The sequence below is a fragment of the Pinus tabuliformis genome, chromosome 5_1, assembly GCF_031772625.1.
Source record: "Pinus tabuliformis cultivar Carrire ecotype Pingquan chromosome 5_1, CPIR1, whole genome shotgun sequence".
NCBI lineage: Eukaryota > Viridiplantae > Streptophyta > Pinopsida > Pinales > Pinaceae > Pinus > Pinus tabuliformis.
Genome location: NC_142305.1, coordinates 231,485,109 through 231,491,567, shown reverse-complemented (window position 1 = coordinate 231,491,567; position 6,459 = coordinate 231,485,109). Strand labels below are relative to the sequence as shown.

The window sequence follows — 6,459 nt, the reverse complement described above, 5'->3', positions numbered from 1 at the left end:
AACACTTGCAACACATTCGGGAGGTCCTTCAAACCCTCCGGCAGCACAAACTATGTGCCAACTTGGAGAAATGCACCTTTGGCATGATCCAGGTCCAATATTTAGGTTACATCATAGATGAGTGTGGCATGCATGTGGATCCGACTAAGATCCAAGTCATTCGAGATTGGCCAACCCCAATCACTCTAACGGAGCTTCACAACTTTTTGGGCCTTGCAAATTTTTATATGAGGTTCATGTTGGGATTCTCCCATATCACTTGGACTTTGATTCATATTACTAAGGACGGGGCGAAAGAAAAGTTTTCATGGTCTGAGTCCCAACAGAAGGCGTTCGTTGAGTTGAAGCACCGACTCTGCTCTACACTAGTACTCACATTGCTAGACCTGCAACATCCATTTGAAATCGAGACAAACACCTTAGACTATGCTATTGGTGCAGTGCTCACCTAGCATGGGAATCCAGTGGCCTATCATAGTGAGACACTTTCCGATACAATTTAGAAGTACCCCGCCTATGATAAAGAGATGTATTCCATCGTGCATGCTTGTCAGCAATGGAAGCATTACATTATGGGGAAGGATACGGTCATCCACACTGATCACCAAGCTCTTCAGTTTATGTGGACACAAGGGAAGTTGCAGAACGATCGCCATCAGAAGTGGTCTACATATCTGCAAAAATTCCACTTGAAAATTAAATACAAAAAGGGTACCACCAATAATGTTGCAGACTACCTCAGTCAGTGCCTAGTTGCATCATTGACTATTGTTCTCAACTCTTGTGGCCATGAGACCTCTAGATGGACACAACTATACAAAAATGATCCAAATTTAACTTCCACATACCAGATGCTAGTAGATGGAAATCAAGTTCCTGATTTCCACCTCGAGGACGCATTATTATGCTACTTGGGCCACCTTTGTGTTCCTTTAAGCGAGCGTGCCAAGCTGATTTGGGAGGCGCACTACAATCGGGTCGCATGAAACTTTCGTGTGGAGAAAAATGTGGTTGTACTAAAAAAGTGCTTTTATTGGCCCAAACTCTGACTGGATGTTGGGTAATATATGAGATTTTGCACTGTTTGTGCTATCTCCAAGCCAACCATCAAGAAGCAAGGCCTGTACACTCCTCTACCTACTCCCAACCAGCCATAGGAATCCATCTCCATGACTATATGTCTGACATCCCTTCTACCAAACATGGTAATGGCTGTGTATTTGTGGTCGTGAAATTTTTTCTAAGATGGCTATACTGGAAGCCTGCAAGAAGAGTATCACAACAGATGAAACTGCCAAACTCTTCTTTGAACGAATATGGGTACATTTTGGGATCCTGCAGACCATTGTCTCAGATTGGGATAGAAGGTTCCTGAGCACATTCTGGTCAAGCCTCTGGACACTATTGAACACCAATCTCACCAAGTCGACTGCTTTCCATCCCCAGACTAATGGTCAGACGAAGGTCGTCAATAGGATGATAGTGCACATACTCCACATGTACAACTCCAAGCATCCATGAACCTGGGATGAGATTCTTCCCTATGTGCAACACAATTATAATAGAGCTCTCCATAGCTCGACTGGTCCTAGTCCCTTTCAAGTGGGTCTAGAATTTCAAACCATTGTGTCTGATCGATGTTGTCATGCCTCATATGACTACACAAACATAATCCACACATGTATTGTCTGAGGTTGATAAAATGACCAGATTTATTGAATGCATCCAACACATCTACCAGTAGGTTCACGGAATCTTGGAGAAGTCAAATTCCAAGTACAAGTAGCGACATGATCAACATTGGGTACCACAGAAGTTTCAAGTGGGTGATAAAGTTTGGTTACATTTGTAGAAAGAACGCCTTACCAGAGCCCATTGGAAGCTTAGACCACTTTGATATGGTCCTTACACCATTATCAAGGTTGTGGGAGACAATGCTTTCAAGCTTAGCATTCCCCCATTCCTTGGTCTGCACCTAGTGTTCAATGTGGACCACCTTCGACCATACTTCTCATCATTACTGGACACATCAGATATTGTAGAACAACTCACACCAACAGAGTTAAACCCAGACTACATGGAGCAGACCACAACTGATCAAATTATGGACACACAAGTCAAGAACACTCGCGAATAGAAGATCCAACTATATCGGGTTATCAAAGCCGACCAACTCCTGCACTAAGGCAAGTGGCTCACTAGGGACCATGTTTAGCATAAGTTTCTCCATCTCATGGAGTCACTCAACGCAATGGGGACCATTGCTTCCTAACAGGGGAGGACTAATCCAGGTGGATGTTGGTGGCCACTGCCTATTCCACTTGGACCCCCACCACTGTCTCTTTCAATTTTTTAGTTTCCTTAATTGTAGCACAATTTACTATTTTTGGCAGTTTTTCGGGTCCTAAACTTCCGAAGCTATTTTGAGGCCCTAAACGACGTTTTTTTAGGAAGACCGTCGCAAACATGGGTGAGAGACCAATGTCTTCCACTCAAAAGTTATAGTCCTTGGATAGATATTTCTAGCGAGGTATTGTACGCATCAAACGAAGATCATATGCCAAAGTTACGACCCCAGGAAGTTGATGTACCAATTTACCCAAAGAAGGCCCATAGTTTTGGTGCTTCATCTCCTAGGGTTAGGTTTTTGGATGTTTAGAGTTTTCCATTATTTCTCAATAATAAATAGGCATTCGAGCCTCATTGTAACACAGTTCAGAGGCATGTAGCTGTCACATCTCTTCTCAAAGATAAACTACCATTGCCTGAGCTAGTATTATTTCCATTCTATTTGTAAGCATATTTCAGTATTTGATATTAATGAAATGAAGTGTTATTTCTGCTGCATTTTTGTATTTGTGGTTATGTCTATAATTTGTTGCATTCCTATTTAAGTTCAGATCACTAACTGACTCAAGATACTCTACAAATATGTGCCCATGTTGACAAGGCATGACAACACGTTCTTTCTCATGATCTTTGATGTAACTTGACCCTAGACCTACTTAACTTGACTCCTTAAGATAAAATACCATTTTTGTGACTCTTCACACACTTTGCCATAATTATATTGAGTAATGAAAATTTTATTCTAAATTGAGGCTCACAACTTGATCTTCCACAAGAATATATCCAAACCTATATACATTTGTCAAATAATTTAAAAGACAAAACTTGTTTTGTTTTACTACTATGACTATAGGATACTACAGGATCTAAGACACATTGTCACATAAAGATCATACTATAGGGATTTAGACTTGCATTCCTTGGGCTTACAATGGTGATGCCAAAAAATGAATTTGTGCATATATGTACCCTTGCTGAAAGAGGGGTAACAGGGTCAATCATACAATTGTATCATGAAACGTTTAATGAATTTAAAAATGATAATTGTGGATGACTCCCTGTCCTTTACCCATATGTGGTGTGGTATGACATTGGAGTGAGTTAACCCACTATTAAGTACTGAGATTCTTTTTGTGGTCATCGCCCATGATGAGGTTGTTGCATTTTCGTTTATAGAGTGTGAGTGAAGATAGATTCTTGCTCAATATCATAACAATGCTTGGCTAAAAGGACCAGTGAAGGGTTGGAGAAACTCAAATCATAGAAATCAGATTCCTCTTGTTATTCCTTGTATGTGGTTCTTTGATTACAATGCATTGCAGTTCAATAAGGAGAGACTTGGCCTTTTTGGCTTGCAAAGCACAACATTCATCATCATAGTGTTGACATTGCCTATGATAAAAGTAATATTATGAATTCCTTGGTCAATTGGAATTTCTAGAGTAAAACTAATGATGGCCTAGAGAGTAGGGCAAGCAAATCCCTTTATCTAGGAGGGTTGTGCCAACCATTAAATAGGTATATATACTCTAATTTCAAGCTTCAGTGATCCATATTGTTTTTAAGTTTGATTTTCTAAATTAATCATATAATCAATCTTTTTTAAGTAGACGTTTGGAACCAACCATTATAGTTCTAAAATCAGAATATATTCAAATGCTAAAGTCATGAAATGATAACACATGATTGTGCTTGTGATATCCTGCTAGGACGCAGAATTCTGACAACATATAGGCTATAGGTCCTCTCATCAAAGATTAAGAAAAGCACCTTATTAACTATCAGTTTATCAAGTATTTTTGTGTAGGTGTCCCACAAGGTACACTCCGTGGATCGATTAGTCAAAATCCCTCCATGACCTCTGTGCTAAGAGGCCATGTGATTCCCACAGATTTTGGAATCTAGTCGTTTCTGTTGCACGCCATAAAGGAACAACCAATGGGATCATACGATCCCCTGCAAGGAAACTTAATCTGGATTGATGCTGATAAAAAGCTTTTTCCATATTTTCATGGCGTTTTGACACACAAAACCCTGCCCTACACTCCAGGGGTCCCTGTAATAATTTAATTCGACCAGTTATTTGAGCAGGGACGAGGTAATTATGGAACCAAATCTAACTAGTGACTGTGCACTGTGATGGGAGTTCTTCTTTTACCGCTGTAGTTCATTCATTTTGTCCAGTGGTTTATTTGTTTATTCATTTATAAATACCCCACACCTCTCGTATCAATTCATCTTGTGACTGTAAGGAAAGGAACGAATTTTCTTTACTGTGGGAGTTTTATAAGCTCCACAATTTTATCTTTAGGTAAGAAAATATTGTAGTATGCTCTGGTTCTACTAAGGATCTATTTTCTGCCCTTCTTTTTCATTTACAGATTAACAATGACAAGATCATCATCCAGCAAATCTAGCGTTCCATGTGGTGATCTGATTCATTCATTGAGCCCAACCCCTCCTCTGCACAGCCAGGTCATCAAAATCAGGGAAGAGGAACAGCATGTGGGTAACAATATTATTGATGAAGGGAAAATAACGCCCAGAGATCGCATGGCGATTTGGCATCTCACTTCTCAGATGAAGGATGCCTTTGTTAGTACCAGTTCCATGCCAGCAATTCCCTCTCCTCTTGGCAGCAAGGACAGGGCATAAGCTGTGTCTGTCAATATATAATATATGTATTGAGGTGATTTGGCATATGGCATCTCACTTCTCAGATGAAAGATGCCTTTGTTAGTACCAGTTCCATGCCAGCAATTCCCTCTCCTCTTGGCAGCAAGGACAGGGCATAAGCTGTGTCTGTCAATATATAATATATGTATTGAGGTGATTTGGCATATGGCATCTCACTTCTCAGATGAAAGATGCCTTTGTTAGTACCAGTTCCATGCCAGCAATTCCCTCTCCTCTTGGCAGCAAGGACAGGGCATAAGCTGTGTCTGTCAATATATAATATATGTATTGAGGTTTACTGTAGATTAATAAGCCTACAGAATTGTCTGTGTATGTAAGATTTCAGTTTGTTTGTTCCATGTTATGTTAGTTTATAGGAAAGTTTTGTTAACAATGGTGGGTTGTCATAGCTGGGCTTCATTCCTGGGCTGCCTTGATGTACAGTGTTTTCTATGGAGGATTGAATGAATACCGGTTTTGCTTGACTGTTGGAATTTACAGGCATCCAATTGGAAGTCCTGGTTTTTCTGTTAAGATGAGATTTGGGTTTAGGTTTGGTCAGATATGTATGGGAGGATAATCAAATTTTAATTGCTTAAAAGCATTTATATTATTTTCATATTTTTCATATTTGTAATAATTACATCTATACGGTTGTTTATATATTTTCATATTTGTAATAATTACATCTATAGGGTTGTTTATATATATTGAAAATAAGGTTTCAAATTTTGTAATAATTTTTTTTTTTTTTTCAAAAGGTGGAAAAACCTATCAAACTCAGTTTTGTCAAACCAACAGTGAGGACAGCCATCTTTGGCTGCTATCCGCGAATGTCAGTGGACACATCACTGTTATCAAGGAAAACCACGCCACCTGAAATAACCCGCTGGTGGTCCGTAAGGGAGCAGGCTTTCACTCCTGCCAGATGCCTCTGGGTCTTGGGCCGTTAACCTGTTTCCTTACGTCCGAGGAAGACGAGCTCTTAGCCAAGCAGAAGCAGTTTTTTTGTAATAATTACATCTATAGGGTTGTTTATATATATTGAAAATAAGGTTTTAAATTTTAGAATTTTTTATGACAAATATTTATTAAAAGTTTTTTATTTTTACTTAAAGTGGATGTGGATTGATTGATTTTTTATTTTATTTTATTAATTGAAGGTTTAGATTGATTCTCAAAGGAATATGTTCAGTAAATGTTTAGTCTTAATATTTAGATTAATTCTCGAGGGAATATGCTCAGCATCTGCCTAGTCTTAATGTTTATCAAAGGCTTAGATTGATTCTCAAGAGAATATGCTCAGCAAATGCATTGATTCTCAAGGGAATATGCTCAGCATATACTTAGTCTTAATGTTTATCAACAGGTGCAATATGTTGCAAAGTTTGTCAGATTGAGATAACTTTTAATAAATTTAAAAAATTATATTTG

At 38.8% G+C, this 6,459-nt stretch overlaps 1 long non-coding RNA gene across 1 annotated transcript; it reads left to right on the top strand.

Moving 5' to 3' along the window:
• The first annotated feature begins 4,248 nt into the window (after positions 1-4,248).
• LOC149164253 (uncharacterized) lies at positions 4,249-5,510 on the top strand. Its single transcript, XR_016260209.1, has 2 exons — positions 4,249-4,447; positions 4,731-5,510. It is a non-coding gene; the product is annotated as an uncharacterized LOC149164253 (long non-coding RNA).
• Positions 5,511-6,459: the final 949 nt, after the last annotated feature.